Raw genomic sequence first — 18,617 nt, 5'->3', positions numbered from 1 at the left:
TCTAATTTTTGCCAATGACATGCTGTAATTTTGGAGAAAGGCCAGAATTTCTATATTGGTCAATCTGTCCACTTTTTCTTTCCTTCTTTCTTTTTTTTTTTTTTTTTTGCACTGGAGACCTTACCATTTCATGCCATCCAGATTGTCCTAAAGTCCTCTGGGGATTTTTAAGAGCCAAATCATCAGTTTTACTTGATCAGGAAGGAAAATACCTTATAAGCAGTTAAGTTTATGTAGATGATCCTAAGGAAGGAGGATTTTCATCGTTACCATTTCAGCTGTAACAGACTTTGTTTCTCCTCCAGCCTTCAACACTTCCCTCACTGCTCCTTTTCTCAGCTAGTGAGCTCACCTTGTTCTTAAAATAAAAAGATCAAGGCTATCCTTCATTGATTCTCATCTTCATATCATTCTGTTGTTTTCTACTGCTACAGACATCTCTTCAAATTTTCCCAGTCTCAGAAGAAGAGTCTTAGAAGTGCTAACCTTGCCCTGGTACACTAGATTGAGATTTTTTGCCTCCCACTTGTCCCTTTCTTCTCCATTCCATTTCTCCCTCCTCTAGTTTCAATAATTCACATCTCTCTATCTTGAGGAAAGCCTTTGCTTGACCTTAGTCACTCTTTCTTCTAGTCAACTTGTACCTGCTTTGTTTTTAACACATACATCAACCTATGCTGCTCTCCCGTCATCACTCTGTCCTTACTTCTGAAGCGGTTTTCATTCCACTCACTTACTGAAGCAACTCTTTCAAAAATCACCATCTTTGTTGTCAAACACAATGACAAATGCAGTCTCCTTGACCTGTTTGTAGTTTTTGACACTGTTCACTGTATTTCCTTCTTGAAACACTCTACTTCTTTGTCTTTAGTGAAATGGCACTCCACTACTTCTTTTTCATCTACTTATGTCTGCCCTCTCTTTTATTGGATGATTTTTAATTCATTTCTCTGTTCCTTTTTATATATTCTGTCAGTCATCATATAGGACTGTGAAGGAATCAGAACTCAAAAGCAGATATACCATTAATTGGTGGTATTACCTTAGGGATTTCATTTATTTGTCTGTTATTTTCTTCTATGTAGCATGAAGACAAAATGCCTGACTTGAAAAGAGACAATGAGGATTAAATGAGAATCTATGTAAGGCATCTTAACCTGGCCAGTGTTAATGCTAACCTACACAAGTCATCTGTGTTTGATCACCTCCTTGACATCTCTGATAATTCCAGCCCTAAACATTTTCTTCTTTTCTGGCCACATATGGTTAAGAAAATCATGTGCTGCACAATTTTATATTTAATTATATACCATATTTTGTCAGTAAATGTTAGTTCTATTTTTCTTACTACAACGTAGAGATCCTCCCACAAAATTCCACTATATGCCTCTCAACACTAATATATAGATCGGTTTTCAATAAATGATAGCTATTTGTGAATTAATTGACCTGAGACTTTCACTTTACCCTCCTCTGGATTTAGAACAAGTAGTCAAGAAAACTATGAATGTGTAGGAATTTAATATCACCTTCTAAATCATCGCTCTGATTTCCTTGGACTTCCATAAATGTGATTACATTCTAAAATAAAGATAACATGGGTGCTAATTTGCTAAAAATTACCCTCATTCTCTAGATTCTTGGGGTCAAACAATACCCCATTTCTTCCATTGTTTCAACAAATACTTTTAGAGTACAGTAAAATGCTAGACACTCACATATTAATAGGGGAGACAAACAGGCAGGCAATTCTGTTAGGGTGTGGTACCGAATATCACGTGGGAAAGAATGAGGTATTATAATGTACACAGAAAGAGCATTTAAATCATTCTTTGGATGGAGAGTATTCTGAAAAGGCTTCCAAAGGAAATCATTTCTAAGATGACACCTGGGAATTCATTTTAGACAATAAATATAAGATTAACATCTTTATGTAATTGTTTTTAAAGGGGATGCACATCATTTGCTTTTAAATAAAAAATTTAAATGTCTTCACTCCCTCCCCCACCCCTTTTTTTCCCCCAAATTACTACCAAATTCTGGACCTGTGAGGTCTTAAATTGGGTTTTTAGTTAAGAGATATTGGAAAGAATAATTTATTTTTAGCAATCAAAGGTAAGAATATATGAAAAAAGTAAAAAGTCAATTAAAATGTACTTTTTACCTGTTAATCATAGAAAGGTAACAAAAAGCTTCAAACCTACTACTCTATTAGAAGCTAAGAAAACCATTTTTTAAAATGGCATATAACACACAGAAAAATATCAAAATGAAAATTCAGATGATCCAGTATCAAAACTGGATAGTCAAAGATTGTCAAAGACCTAAAGTTATACACAGGCCCCCGAGATCTATGTGAGGCAGAGGAAACATTTTGTGACTGGAAAACGTCACACCAAAAGGCGTTTATCCTTCTTGGTTTGGTTGTGTGTGGAAAAGGGTTAAGGTTACTTTCTTTTTTTCATGAATGAGTTTATTTAAAGTGAAGATAACATCTATACCTCTGAGGGGTATGGAGAATAAAACAAAGATGAGATACACAGATGCCCTGACGTTTGTGGAGAAAAGTCATTGTATACATATTTCTTATGAATAATACAGTGCCCCCAAAAAGATAAATATTCAAATCAATGAATTTTGTGTTGTGCCCAATTTCCTGTTTAGAGAGAAGGGAAAATGTTTCCCTTCCATTTCCCTACTGCACAATGAAATTAAAGCAAATGGAAAAGAGAATTCAATTTATCAAAATTCCCCATTGGGAAACCAGTGGCTCTCATTTTACACACTACTTGTGTTTAGCTTTAGGGTCTTTCACCTAATTCTTTCCTTTGAATTAATTAAAAGTATGTTTGAATGTGACAGACATTTCCAAATTCCCTGTAATGTGACAGGAAGAGCTTTTTTCCTTTTCATTTTTCTTTTTTTCTCCATAACTATAGAAGCTCCAAGCTCCAAAGATATTACTACAATGCTGCAAGGTTGTTTACCTTCGCTCCTTCACAAAAGATAATCCAACAAATTACATTAATTATAAACCAATATGTTCCGTTCAATTCCCATATGAGCCAAACCTGGGGATGAGCATCTGCTCTTATTTTCTGAGCTCGGTTTTGAGGACAAGATTCACAACAATGCTCAATCCATAATTAACAGAAAAATTAAAGATGCAACATCCCGACATCCTGCTTTTTGAAGCAGTATGCTTAAAAATATACATGCCTACTCCTGGCAAGCTTCCTTTTTCTTCCAAACTCAAAAATAGCCTATTGTTATCCCTGACACGTTTTTGTTTGTTTAAAATACTTACATTTTTATTGGACTTAAAATAAACATGAAAATATTTTCTACAAAAAGAATGAACAACCATGTCCCACTGTGATAATTTTTTTTTTTAAATTGGGGTTTCTTTTTTCCCTAGAGGATTATCTCTCCTTCTCCCTTAAAATGATGTTTATGGTGTATTAAGCATGTTGTTTCATGGTGGGGGAAATATATAGAAATTGGCAAAATTTACTTAGGATACTTGATTTTCTCTTTTTTCCTGCTTGACCCATAAAAGGAAATAATAGTAAGTTATACCAGATCCTCATATACATCTACACATATATTTAGTGCATACATCTTTTATTCTATTCATGGAAATCCCAGTTAAGCAGTTGGTGGTAAACAAATATTTTAAATATCTGCATTATAGATACCTAATTCATATATAGCATCCATATGTGATTGAATATAAATAGGCATACTGTTTAAGTACACCCACACACCACGTACAAAGTGAATGGAGAGCAGGGCAGTGAATGAGCTTCTCTTTGTCCTGTTCACGTGTGTAATACCTGAGTCTGATGTGAAGATGAGCATTCTTTACATAATTTTTCTGAGATCCTCAGAAGAAAGAAAGTCACAAAGTCAGCATAATTCTATGCATCTCTGAAGTACTTTACTGTCATTTATCTTTATTGCATATTCAGTCATGAAGGGAGAGATATCCTGCTTTCATTGATCTTCCTCTGCTGATCTTCAAATTATTCCTAACACCACCTCTTCAAATTATTCCTAACACCACCTCTTCAAATTATTCCTAACACCACCTATTTGAACCTAGAAATTCTTGTTTTAATGGAGTGGATTTTTATCATTGAATTCATGTTGTTTTGGGGGAGAGACAGATATGATACAAGATCCTTAGTTTTTTTGAGTGATAGGAAGACCAGATAACCTTTGTGGTGGTTCCACAGAGCACTGTGTGTCAGAAAAATACTAGTCTGGAATCTAGTGGCTGAGACTCCTGGTCTGATCTCTAACATTCTCTATGCAAAGAAAAAGTTTTTCAGCAGGGAGGTCTGGGAGGGCAGCTGGCTCTGGCTTCACATTCACAAAGGGCCTGTAATATATATGTTGATGTTCTCTCCAAAAGAAGTTTTACATATAATCATGAGCAAGATTGAAAGAAGAAAATTGTAGTCAAGACGCTTTCAAATACAAATAAGAGAAAACCCAACTAAGTTCTGTTTCTTAAGGTTTTAGAAAAATATTTTGCTAGATTAATAAAATAGTCACAGGCCGGCAGTTCTGGTGGATCAGTAAAGTCATTGAGAACAGATGCAGGCTCTTCCATTTTTTTACTCTTCCATCATTAACACTTGGTTTTGTTCTTAGTATTGCCACCTCATTACTTCAAAATGGCTGCCACAGATCCAGACATCATACCCATACATAACATGATCCAAAGTGGAAAGGTCTCTTTCCCCAGAATTGGGTCCTGTGACTACCTCTAAATAAATAATAAGGAGAATAATACTATGATTATATGAACTCAGTAATAATTCATTCCCATTATTTTCTCAGACTGGGAATATTTCTGCCAATGGGGAAAATGCTATCGTGTAGGTAAATAAGAGTTTTCTTGCCACCAAATATCTGTCATATAACCCTACACATAGATTACTAGGTCATACTGTCTGGAGAATATGTATGTGTGCATCCACACATTCACACACACACATATTCCTTTACTTGTAATTATTTTGCGTTGTATATCATAATTAATAATATTCATTTGTTAAACAAAAACATTTAAAAAATATAACATGATATTTGTCTACCTGTTTTGACATTTTTTAATACTTCTTTTAAATATATGGAATGGTATAGGCCTCTCTCAATCTCTGAGAGATAATGGTGGTAGAGTTTACCAGCTGTATGACCATAAACATTTGCTACTAAACTTCTCTGTACCTCAGTTTGTCCATGGATGAAATCAATATAAAATTCCTGGACTGCCTAATTGGATCGTACTTTGTGGGAAGGATCCAATGCATGATTACATGAAATTGCTTTGAGAATAACAATACTTTGTTACCTGTATTTTATGCTCTTAGGATTTGATACTGAGCTGAATTGCAAAGATAGGTAGGTGAATCCCAGGCCCCAGTGCTGGTCATCATGAGGACTTCTGAGTGAAGGAACAGAAGGCCCTCTGATTCCACTTACCCATCTCTCCTGCCTAGTCAACCACAATATGCCTCAAAGGCAAAAAGTCTGACTGTTGGCCCAGTTGTCTCCTGGAGTAGTCTGACTCTATCAGGAGATACTTCCCAAACATCATATTATTTAAGTTATTATTGTATGATGTGTGAGAGATTGAGTAGACCCTGTAGAGTCTGAAGTTAAGACTTCGTAAATCACAGTTTCCTGTGGTTTTTGTCTACTCTGGCAACTTTTCAATGAGATTTACTGCCACAGGCCATGATTTTGAATATGGCCACACCCATTTCCACAGATGTTGGGAACACTCAGTTTGGAATTTTTACCATGCCATTGCTAAGTGAGCTTCTTATACCTCCTCTGGTTCAGATATTGCCACACACAGCATATGGCTGGGTTCAGACCTCTGATGTGGTCGTGGACATACTGCATTTAGGTGAGGGTTCAGTATCTCCTTCCTTTAGTTCACAATGTTTATTGAATACTGTCTCGGGCCTGAGTTTTGTTTGATGAATTTATAAAAATATATAACCAAACCTTTAAGGAGTTTAAAGTCAAGATAAGGAGGCAAAATCTATAGGTATAATATTATTTTTACAGCATTTATACTACGTTATAATTGTGTCGTTGTCTCCCCTAAGCAATAGTAAATTTGTTTGCTTTTTAAAGACTATTTTTTTAGAGCAGTTTTAGGTTTACAGCAAACTAAGAGGAAAGTACAGAAATTCCTATATACCTTCTGCCCCTGACACATGCCCAACCTCCCCCATTATCAACATCCCCCCCAGAGTGGCACCTGTTACAACTGATGAACCTGCATGTCACATCGTTATCACCCAAAGAACATAGTTTACATTAGAGTTCACTCTTGGTGTTGTACATTCAATGGGTTTAGACAAATATATAATGGCATGTATCCATCATTATAGTATAATACAGAGCAGTTTCACTGCCCTAAAAACCCTCTGTCTTTTGCCTGTTTATCTCTCCCCTCCTTCCCAACTCCTGACAACCATTGATCTTTTTACTGTTTCCATAATTTTGCTTTTTCCAGAATGCCATATAGTTGGAATTATATAGTATGTAACCTTCTCAGATTGTCTTCCTTCACTTAGTAAGAATGTATTTGTGTTTCCTCCAAGTCTTTTCATGGCTTGATAGTGCATTTCTTTCAGCACTGAATAATATTCCATTACCTGGATGTACCACAGTTTATTTTTCCATTTACCCACTGAAGAACATCATGATTGCTTTCCAGTTTTGACAATTATGAATAAAGCTGCTGTAAATATCCACGTGCAGGTTTTTGTGTGGACATAAGTTTTCAACTTCTTTGGATAAATAGCAAGGAATGCAATTTCTGAATTGTATGGTAAGAGTACGTTTAGTTTTCTAAGAAGCTGCCAAACTGTTTTCCAAAGTGATTGTACCATTTTGCATTCCCACCAGCAATGAATGAGAGTTCTTGCTGCTCTACATCATCATCATCATTTGGTGTTGTCAATCTTACAGATTTTGGCGGTTCTAATAGGTATATACTGGTATCTCATTGTCATTTAAATTTACATTTCACTGATGGCATGTGATGTGGAACATCTTTTCATATGCTTATTTGCCATCTATATATCTTCTTTGGTAAGGTGACTGGTAAAATTTCTTGCCCATTTTTTAATCTGGCTGTCTGTTTTCTTACTGTTGAGTTTTAAGTGTTCTTTCTACATTTTGGATAACAGTTCTTTATCAGATGTGTCTTTAGAAAATATTTTCTCCTAGTCTGTGGCTTGTCTTCTCATTTCTTGACATCATTTTCTGCAGAGCAGAAGTTTTTAATTTTAATGAAGTTCAGCTTATCAATTACTTCTTTAATGAATTGTATCTGTGGTATTGTATCTAAAAAGTCATCACCGTACCCAAAGTCACCTAGTTTTTTTCCTATGTTATCTTCTAGGGGTTTTATAGTTCTGTGTTGTACATTTAGTCTTACGATCCATTTGGGGTTGATTTTTATAAATGGTGTAAGGTCTGTGTCTAGATTCATTCTGAAAAGGTTGTCTTTGATCCATTGTATTGCCTTTGCCCCTTTGTCAAAGATCAGTTGACTATGTTTATGTGGGTCTACTTCTGGGCTCTTGATTCTGTTCCATTGACCTATTTGTCTCTTTTTTCACCAATACCACACTTTCTTGATTACTGTAGCTTCATAGGAAGACTTGACTGGTAGTGTCAGTCCTCCAACTTTGTTCTCCTTCAAAATTGTATGGCTATTCTGGTTTTCTCCTCTCCCTATAAACTTTAGAATCAATTTGTCAATATCCACAAAATTACTTGCTGGGATGTTGATTGGGATATCTGTAAGATTCTTAAGGATGGGGATATGTCTTCTCTTCCTCTCTGGATACCTAGTATGTTATTGGTGCCTGATTTATAGCAGTTGCTCAATACATACTTACTGAATAAATAAAATTACTAATGATGTGATCAGAGAATTAAGTCAAATATATAAGACACTGAACAAGTTCATGCTTCCAGGGAAGCATGAGGGTGGTGAGGAGGGAAGCTGAAATCAGATATGGATGCATGTGGGTAAAAATGAAAGTGAGGTAGAATTGAGGGAGTAGAAAGAATGATGGGGCAGGATTTTAAGAAGCAACGTGACCTCTGGAAATACCCAGAAGTGAGAAGCATTTTTTGAGAAACACCATCAAAACTATATTGGAGGAAAGTATTTTTTTTTCAAAGCTATAACCTTATTTATCATTATTTACTTTTACTGCACCAGGAAAGAGGCACATGAACACTCATAGCATATTTACAGGTTTCTAGTGTAAAAAGGCATTTTCTTTAAGATCTCTAAGGTTGGGGTATGCAAGAATGTGGAGACTCAGAAATTAGAAGCCTTAAGAATTTGCCTTCATTGATAGACAATGTGAAGTTTTGCTGAGGGCTATGTGGCAGAGAACAAACTATGAGAGATCTTAAAAGCTGAAGGATTTTTTCCCCCTCTAAAATTTCTTCCTAGAAAAATAGATATCTTCTAGATATCTTTTGTGTCTCATGGATTTCCTGGCATTTTTATAAGGAATCTCAGTCATTTCTGCCTTATGTTCAGACACCAAAACTTCTGATAAAATTTGCTACTTAGATATGTGTGTTTTTCCTGGGACTCTAACACATCCTTGTTCTTAAAATCTCCTGGAAACCAGTATAATGCAATAGGCCAAAGGTTCTTGTCATTCCAGGCTAAGAACCAATTCACCTGATTGTAGAGCTATAAGCAGAAAAACTAACTGTAGGTCCAACCAAGTAGTATGGAGGAGGCTATCTCTGTGTTTCCACCTTGTGACAGTTGTGTCCTGAGTAGCAACAGGCCAACGTTAGGAGAAAAGAGCAAGATGGGAGAGTCCTAAAAGACTTCTGACTGGATCTCAGTACATTTGTCCTTACTGCTCATGTCATGGTTAAAAGCCTCCTTTTCCTCCTTTTCCTAACTCTTCTGTTCACTTCTTCTTCCATTCTGTTTTTCTTTCCTTTCAACATCTTCCCTAAGCCCATCTAGACAGTAAAACAGAAGAAAAGTTCCTTTTGTGGCCAAATGTTTTAATATGGTCTGGAAAGTGTTCACTATTAGATTCACCAAGCTGAATATTTCTGTAGACACTGTGTTTTATAACGCACGAAAATCTCTTTAAAATGGCTGTTTGTCTACATGCCACTCATTTTGTTCTAATTAATAAATAATCAAAATTTTCATAAAACAGTGGACCAACTGCAAAAAGATTTGTGTGGGGGAGGGGAGTCTGAAGATAATTCATTATGTGAAAATGTTCATTCAAACAAATGGGTGCATGTTTTCTTTACAAAAATAATTTCATCTTAGAGCATAAAGAAATACAATCTAATTTTTTAAAAACCTAATTTTCACCTATATTTTCAAGATTCTGCTGGGGAGAGATAAGATAAAGAGGCATTCATCCTTGTAATTTTATTTTATTTTTTCAACTTCATATTTATTGCACACTCACTATAGGCAACTGACAAGTCCTCAAAACACAAAGCGTAGCAACACACAACTTCACTTCCAAGGGCTTCAGATATACCTGCTGTATTTTGTGGAAACATGTAGAAGAGAACAGTAATTTGGGTGAAAAAAAGAGGACACTTGATGGTTTGGGAGGGACATCAGCCTAAGCAAATGTTCCGAGTGTGAAAATACGGTCTTGCCTGAAAACCTCTTATCTCACCTAGTCCTTAGTCACCACACCTTCAACCATGTTTTTAACCTCTGCTTTTCCTATTTTTGCCACCTTAGACTTGCAGCTCTTTCAATTCCCTTGCCTCTAATTCCATCTTTCTACTCACTACAACTTAACATTTCTGGGAAGCATTTTAGCAAAGCTATTTCAAAAGCATGAAAAGTCCAATTTGTCCAATAGTTTTTTTTTACTCAAAAGCAGCGGTTCCCAACATTTTTGGCACCAGGAACCGGTTTCGTGGAAGACAATTTTTCAAGAGGGGAGATGGTTCAGGCAGTAATGTGAACGATGGGGGGAATGGGGATGGTTCGGCGGTAATGAAAGCAATGGGAAGCAGCAAATGAAGCTTCCCTTGCTTGCTCGCTGCTCACCTGCTGTGCGGCCTCCTTCCTAACAGGCCCACTGACCAGTACTGGTCTTCAGCCTGGGGGTTGGGAGAACCCCTGCTCAAAAGGATTTATACTAAGGAAGCAGGAATGCTCTCCAAACCTTAAGTTACTTAAGTCTTATTTATAACTAGCATAAAAATTGAAAACTTAAATGCTTCATTACGGGGAACTATTGGAGATAAATTAAAATACATTCATTAGAAGAATTATTAAACCATTAAAATGTGTTTTTCAAGGAATATTTAATAACAAGGTAGATAACATATGCTTATCCAACATGTATTTTTATATCACTGAAGCTAAAGTAAAATGTCCTTTTTATTGGGTAAGTATGGCCTGCTGTATGTGTACACTGCAGTGCAATATAAAAAATACTGTAATTATAATTTCAGAACTTCAGAATCTGAATAGGTGCCAGTGTTCTCTCCTTTTTTTTATATGGGAAAAAAATCCTTTGAAAATCTTTTGAAGCTTGGACAAAAATTCCATAACTATATTCTTAGTATCACTCTGTAGAGTCTTCATGATTCAGATGATACAAGGGAAGCTTCAGTGCAACCTTTTAGAGAAGACATTCCAGCTCTCATGATCTCATCAACCAGGAGAATGTTGGTGGCAATCACAATGCAGGAATGAAGAAGCTGTTTCTTTACGCAATAGTTATCCCATATGCCTACTTCTCTTGTTACCATTGGCTCACCTGTGTTCAAGTCCACACCCACGAGTTGACCTGATTCTGAATGTTCTGCTTGAACTTTAACTAGTTTCCTGAAAGTCAAAACCAGAGTTCTGAGCAAGAACCTTGGGAATAATGAGCAATGTATCAGCAAATGCTTGAACTCCAAGTTCGGCCCTGCCCTTTACACTGGGCTTGTATTTAATCAGGGCTTCTGCCATTGCCACTTCCACTGCACCAGCACCTGGAACTACACAGCAATCATCAATAGCATTTTTAACAGCCCTCAAGCCATCTCTTATTGCATCTTTGATTTGAGTAAGTGTGTGCTTTTTTGGTCCTTTGATCAACAATGTGACCGAGCAAGGATTGTTACATTTCTCAATAAAGGTGAACTTCTCTTCTCCCAATGTATATTCATAGACAAGTCCTGCATGTCCCAAACAATCAGGATTTAGGTCATCAAGAGAATTTAGGGCTACCCCACCACAAGCAAGAGTCAGTCTTTTCATATTTCTTCTTTTAGCTCTGCACAGAGCTACTATGCCTTCTTTTGCAAGAGCATCTAAGGAAAAGGTGTCAATTCCCTTTTGATTAATAACAACAAATCCTTTATCTGAATCATCACAGGATTTATTTTTCAGGTCTATTATTTTTTTAACTCTGTCTTCAATGAATTTTCTTTCAGCTTTCACTAGTTTCTCTCTCTCTCTCCTCTGCACTCTTGTAAAAAAAGCCAGAATTCACTTCTGTTTTTTCATATTCTAATGACACATTGCATGTGAGGATGTATGCATCTTCTACTCTCTTTTTCATATCAGGATGCCATGCCCCATGGTCCAGAACAAGACCTCTGATTAAGCTTCTATCGGTTTCAGATTTAGGTTTCATCTCCATGATCTCAACCATGAAGAGGTCAATAGGTTCGTCTTGTTTTTTAATGGCTAAAATGGAGTCCACTACAGCCTCTGTTAAGACATCAGCAAGTTCAGCATGAACTTGAGTACATAGAGATGTTCTGGCCACGTCTATGGTGTTTCCCTGTCCATTCCTTTGCTTACTTTGACTTGTTCCAAAAACTGAAGTGCCTTTTCCTTTGCACCTTCAAATCCTTCTGTAATTATTCTGGGACGAAGACCTTTAGAAATGTAGCGATCCACCTGCTTCAGGAGCTCTCCCATGATTAGGACATTGGAAGTGGTATCATCACCAGTTATGTCATTCTGGGCTGTTGCTAATTTGGCTGTTAAGGAGGTTGTTGCGTGTTGAATTTGCATTTCATGAAGCAGCATATTTCCATCTTTAGTGAGCTTGATGTCTCCAGCACCAGAAACAAGCATCTTCATGGTGCCCTTAGGCCCCAAGTTGGTCCTCAGCACATTCTGCAGCCCCCGGGCCACGCTGATGTTGACCACCAATACCCCCTAGGCTCAGGCCACCTCGGTCTTGGGGTTCAGGGTCTTCACGGCCGCCATAGCTGACCCAGCAGAAGAAAATGAGGGAACCGGAAAGCCCAGAGGCAGTTCAGCATGGCCTGCCATCCTTGTAATTTTACACTGCTCTTTTTTTGTTTGTTTGTTTCAGTCTCCTACTTTCACGAGACAGATTTCCTCTCACACAGAGACCTGACTCTAGGAGGCTTCTGCATGGCAGAAGCCTATACTTCACTTCATGGAATTGAGGGCTTTTTATTAGAGCAAGTGTTCTTAACTTGGGAACCACTCCTTTAGGAGCTTCATTGTTCAGGTCAAGAGAACATGCTTAAAAATGCTTGAGGACTCAAAGAGCTTTTGTTTATCTGGGTTAGAGCAAAACTGGACAAGTGTTATTTTATTAAGGGTAGCTGCCATGTGTGATTAAAACCATTATTGATGAACTTTTAAAATTCTGTTATGTGAAAATAGATGGTTTTATCTTACTAACTTTGGATCGGTCTTTTACCCACACATAATTTTATATCATCATGCATTGGTCATTTGAAAATATTGGCTACTGAGTTATGCAGATCTTCCAAATGTTGACACATTTTATAATACAAGCTATTTTAAAAATACTATTTGTTAGTATCACCTTTGAGCTCAGAAAATTCTTCAGGTATTGGGAGGCTATTAGGCTCACAGTAGCCTATATAAGTCTTCTAAAATTTTCATTTTTGCTTGAAAGCTCAAATTTTTCCTTTGGTGACAAATACTTTCAGTTTTTATTCCTTGAAGCAATAAGCTCCCTTTGTTCATTTGTGAGAAAATGTCTGCCAAATACCTAAACTATGGTCTGAATACTAGTTTGTTGGTCAGTCATTCCTTCAAGTAAAAATAAAAGTTCTAATAAAAAAAAGCTATTAGTTCAGCTCACAGCTCAAACACTCATGCCTTTTCTCAGAGCAACCGTTGTACTGTACTTCAGTATGTAGCAGAAGTGCTGTATGTGTACTTCCTGTTTCACACACAGAATGTGACTCAGGTTTGAGACCTAAAAAAAATTAATTACTTTTATTGCTTCCTCAAGGACTTTAAGTGAAACTGTCATTTTTAAACAGCAAGTGCATAGCAGTGAAGAATAAAATGACTAATAAAGAATACAATGAATACAATGACAGCTTGGTGCCACTGCCTTGATTCATCCTAAGATGCCAATGGTTTTATCCATCATTACTTTTGTGTCAACAGTGCACCTGTTGACACAGAGAAAATAGTAAATAATCTCTGAGTGTATTTACAAAAATAGGTTTATCTCTTGTATGTCCTATAAAGTCCTGGGGACATCCAAGCATATACAGACCACAATTTGAGATCCTCTGCTCTAGAACACCAATGGGTAGATGCAAGTGTATATGTATATAGACTGATTGTATACATAGGTTTGTATATTTCTCTTCGGGCAATGTTCAAAGCCTTCATCACATTGTTAGAGGATGTCATGTGACCTAGCTGTTTTTCAAATGAAGAAATACAGCTTAAAAAAACTGTCATTTGGCTAAAGTCACACAAATTTGTGTGTGTGACATGGTAGATTCAGGACACCATTTTATTTCTTTTTGCCCCCAAAGTCCATATTCTCAACCTCTATGCTAACCATAGCATTAGGCATTTTGAGAAATGGTACAGGAATACAAGAATGGTAAAATGCAGTAGGTGGCCCCAAGAGGTTTACAATCCATAAAGGAAGATGAGGCAGATAAATAAATTTAAAACACAAATAGCATAAAAATGGTAGATAACATTAACCTAAAGTATTGGGAGGCTTCAGAAAAGGAAGTCCCATCACATTTCGAGACCAAGAAAGACTTGGTGATCTTGAAAGGAAGATGGCATTTGGGACGATCTGATGGATGGTAGGGTTTTACAGAGTAGAGGAGATTGTTATAGATAGAAGCAATGGCATAAACAAAGGCAGGAAGCCAGGAAATTGAGGGCTGTGTGTGGGAAACCATGAGTAATCTAGTTCAGCTGGAGTGTCTGGGAATCATATACAAATTAACTTAGTAAAATGTGTTGGAATCAGAGGGCCATATGCCAAACTAAAGAGTTATATAAGATTCATGTTTCCATGGAGCCATTGAGAGATTTTTGAATAGAGTTTGGATATAACTGGGCTCTTGCTTTGGTACCTTCTTGGGACACTATTACTCACTGAGCAGTAATTATTTAATACCAGAACACTATAAATTGAAAGAGTTTATGAAGAATGATTTATTATCATTGTTAAGAAAGAATGATCAAAAGAATTATTTCCTTTATCTGGTAAAAAAAACAAAAAAGATGAATGAACTGTCTTTAGAGTGTAGGTTTCTATTGATGCTTGAAAAACATATTCACTTGCATAGTCATTTCCTGCTTATCACTGGATCAGTACAATGGAACAATTATTAGTATTTCTCAAAATGGTTTCTATTCTTATTGTTGGGTCCATACTAAAGATGTGACATGACAAATGTAAAAGGAGCATCAACTAAGGCTTCTCTTCAGTCTGCTCACTCCAATTTGAACTATTAAAACATGTTTAAATTATCTTGGAAAGAGTAAATGAAGCCTCAGTATAAACCATAACACAGAAGATAATGAGTTAATGAAAGCAGGAGTCCCACATTCCTGCTCTGAAGAAAGACCTTCTATAACTAAAGGACTTCCTGGGCTTCTACTGCCAAATGCAGGTTGCTCCATACCTGTATTCTGAGATTGTTTGCTTGCCTCTGAGGGCCTCACAGAGCCATTAGTTGCCCATCAAATGTCTTGTACTTCAGATGAGTGACGCTTATGAATATGCATCTCTCCCATAAATCCCAGTCTGTAAAGGTTCACATAAATTTCATCTTTCATCTGGAAACCAGTATTCCACTGGCTGAGTACTGTTGCTGCCACTACCGGTACTAGTACCACTGCTACTACCATTGCTGGTTGCTACGTATTGAGTACTAAGTACTAAGCTTGTGCTAAATGCTTTATATGCAATCATCTGAGATTGGTTTATTTCCTTGATTTTTTACACAAGAAAACTGAAGCGTAAAGGAGTTAAAAGTTTTTTCCCAAATGTACACAGCTAGTCAAGCAATGGTCTGTCTACAAAGATTCATGTCATGGCCCTCGTCCCTCACCTAGCTAATGCCTACTTATCCACAAGCCTCAATTTAAATGCTATTGCCTCAGAAGTCTTGTCTGACCCACTAGACTTAATTAAATTAACTTTCTATAAATTTATGTATCTCCCTTACTTAACTTTTTAAATACTACTTTCATATTATATCAATACTTACTTGTTTAATATCTGTCTTTACTGCCAGACTCAAAATTCCTTTAAGGGTACAGACAGTATCTTTCTAGCTCACTTCAGTATCCCTTTGATTGAAATGATGAATTGACTTACCCTAAATTATTTACAGTACTCATGCTGTTGGGATGCTCCTGTTGAAAGAATGATGCTAGCTGGAAAGATATCACATTTCAGATACTATTACCATTAATGCCTCAAGAGCCTTTTATCTCATCTCTTAGACCAAGAAAGATGGCATTACAGGGCAGGTAAGTTTCGGTGAGGCAGAAGAGGAAGTAACTGCTCAAGAGCACTGGAATTGGTTGGGCACCTGACCTGGGGACCCTAAGCAATGGGAATTCATAATGAAAGTCCTGGGCATCCACGGTCAGAGACCCCAAAACAAACAGGAAAAATAGAGATAAGATAGCAACACATGTGTTTTTTCAGCTATATCTACCTTCCCCCAAAACTTTGCTTATCCTTCTCCCGCAACAGTGGGTCTGGGTATGGTTCTTAGCATAAGTAAGGCTAAGCTTGGAATAACTAGTGGGCAGAGAAGAAATTTGAAGATGGTGTACTTGAAACACTTTTTCCTCAGTGGTTAGCAAGGTGCCTTTGATCAGTGTATATTTGTTGACAGAGTGATTGAAATGTCCTGACAGAGTGATTGAAACGTCCACTGATTGGCAAAAGGTTTCTGTCTCCTTTCATGTGTATTGTTACTTAATTTGGTTTCTTTAGATTTAGTAAACTCTTGTGAGTTTACGCCTTTTAGAAATTAGTGTATGCAACTGAAGTCATAAAATAATACTCACTGTTAATGTGTAAAACTGATTAAACTCTTTTTTAAAAGTGCTGGTTGACACATGCAAAATTGATTTCATGACCTACTAATGGATTGCAAAACTCTTCCTTGTAAATTTATTTTTAAATACATACCACACCCATACAGACATGCATTTCTGCATATACTGGGTCAGTATGTACAAGGGTTACATGTCTTACCATCCCAGGCAGAATAGTTTGAAAGGTACTGTTCTAAATCAATGCTGAATTCTCTTTCCCAGTCCTTGCTTGGAAACATCTTGTATACCCTGTGCTGCAAACCATCTCAGTCAGGTCCCCAAGCCCATTTGTAACCTGGAGGCAGATCTCCCTTTTGCGGAAATTGCAGGATTTCTGCACATATTGTTGATGGGGAGGTCTGTCTCGCTCATAGGCATCCAGAAGATCAACAGATATTTCCTTTTCTGGAAAAATACTCCAGGGCGTGGAGAGGCAAGGGATGAGTTTTTTAACTGACTTGGATGGCAACTCTTTCTTCCTCCCTTCCTTTTTTTGGTTTTTTTTTTTTTTGATAAATTTGTTTATTTATTTATGTATTCATTTTTGGCTGCACTGTGTCTCTGTTGCTGCACACAGGCTTTCTCTAGTTGCGGTGAGTGGGGGCTACTCTTCAGTGCATTGCATGGACTTCTCATTGCAGTGGCTTCTCTTGTTATGGAGCACGAGCTCTAAGGTGCACGGGCTTTGGTAGTTGTGGCACGCGGTCTCCGTAGTTGTGGCTCGTGGGCTCTAGAGCGCAGGCTTAGTAGTTGTGGTGCAAGGGCTTAGTTGCTCCGCGGCATGTGGGATCTTCCTGGACCAAGGATTGAACACGTCTCCTGCATTGGCAGGCAGATTCTTTTTTTTTTTTAAATAAATTTATTTATTTTATTTATTTATTTTTGGCTGCATTAGGTCTTCGTTGCTGCGTGCGCTTTCTCTAGCTGCGGCAAGCAGGGCCTACTCTTCAATGCAGTGCGTGGGCTTCGCATTGCGGTGACTTCTCTTGTTGCAGAGCACGGGCTCTAGGGCTCATGGGCTTCAGTGGTTGTGGCACATGGGCTCAGTAGTTGTGGTTCGTGGGCTCTGGAGCACAAGCTCAGTAGTTGTGGCGCATGGGCTTTGTTGCTCCATGGCATGTGGGATCATCCCGGACCAGGGCTTGAACCTGTGTCCCCTGCATTGGCAGGTGGATTCTTAACCACTGTGCCACCAGGGAAGTTCATCCCCCATTCCTTTTTGAGCATGGTTCATAAATGTCATTGTCCTAGTATTTCTCAAGTACCATGGGGCAGAACTTAATACAATTCTATTTTATTAACCAGTTTCCCCTTTTCTTGTTAATTATACTTTAAAAATGACTATGTGCAAGAGTATCTTTCCCAGGTGGGCTGAAAGGGGAAAAGAGATTGTTTCATCATTTAGCTCAGCACTGTCAATATCCTCTATTGGTCATTTACACCAGAGAAAAGGAAAATGCAAAAATGGGAGATTGTGCAAGTAGTTACAAAAACGCAATTTAGGGAGTGCCAAGATTAGAAGGTTAGTGGGGCTAGTTCACTCGAGAATTGATTAGGACAGCATCCCCCAAACTGTTTCTACCAGAATTTAAGAACTATTTATTTTTGTAGGGCCACATTTCAAACCCCAGACTGTGAACAAACATTTGTCTTAGGTTTTCTTTTTTTTTTTTAAGCTCAGTCATCTGAATTTTAATGCTAACCTTTTTCCTTATGAACATGGTTGTCATTCGGCTTGATTATTGTTCTGGTTATAATATGTAATGGAACCATTTTATATATTTTAAGTCACAAGTTTTTTGCATGCTACGTCCAAAGTATAAAGAAATACAGTGAGGAATTTGAACATGAACCTGACATCAAGGACCATCCAAAGAAGATAAAGCTGTACCTATTTAAAACAATTGTGGCTGGACATTATAGTTACCCAAGAAGTTTTTGCAAAACACAGAGAGACAGGTTCTCTCTTGGACCAATTAAATGTGAATTTCTGTAGGTGGAGCTCAGGCATTATTATTTCTTAAAAACTTCCCAGGTGATTCTCATATCTCACTGTGGTTGTGATCCACTGAGGTAGATTGAGAAGTCATGAAAAAAAGAATAGAAAGAGTGTAGAGTCTGGACATAGTCCCAAGATGGTGGAGTAGAAAGACCCTGAGCACACCTCCCCTCATGGGCACACCAAAATAATAACTATTTACAGAACAACTATCAAGGA

The 18,617-nt window shown here is 37.4% G+C and overlaps 1 pseudogene across 1 annotated transcript; it reads right to left on the bottom strand.

Moving 5' to 3' along the window:
- Positions 1-72: 72 nt before the first annotated feature.
- LOC309663308 (T-complex protein 1 subunit zeta pseudogene) lies at positions 73-17,236 on the bottom strand (annotated as a pseudogene). The gene has a single exon. The product of its transcript is annotated as a T-complex protein 1 subunit zeta pseudogene (transcript).
- Between the last annotated feature and the right edge of the window lie 1,381 nt (positions 17,237-18,617).

This window comes from Balaenoptera physalus (genome assembly GCF_965194825.1).
Source record: "Balaenoptera physalus genome assembly, chromosome: 6".
NCBI lineage: Eukaryota > Metazoa > Chordata > Mammalia > Artiodactyla > Balaenopteridae > Balaenoptera > Balaenoptera physalus.
The sequence above is the reverse complement of the archived record's forward strand: the minus strand, read 5'-3'. Positions and strand labels throughout refer to the sequence as shown.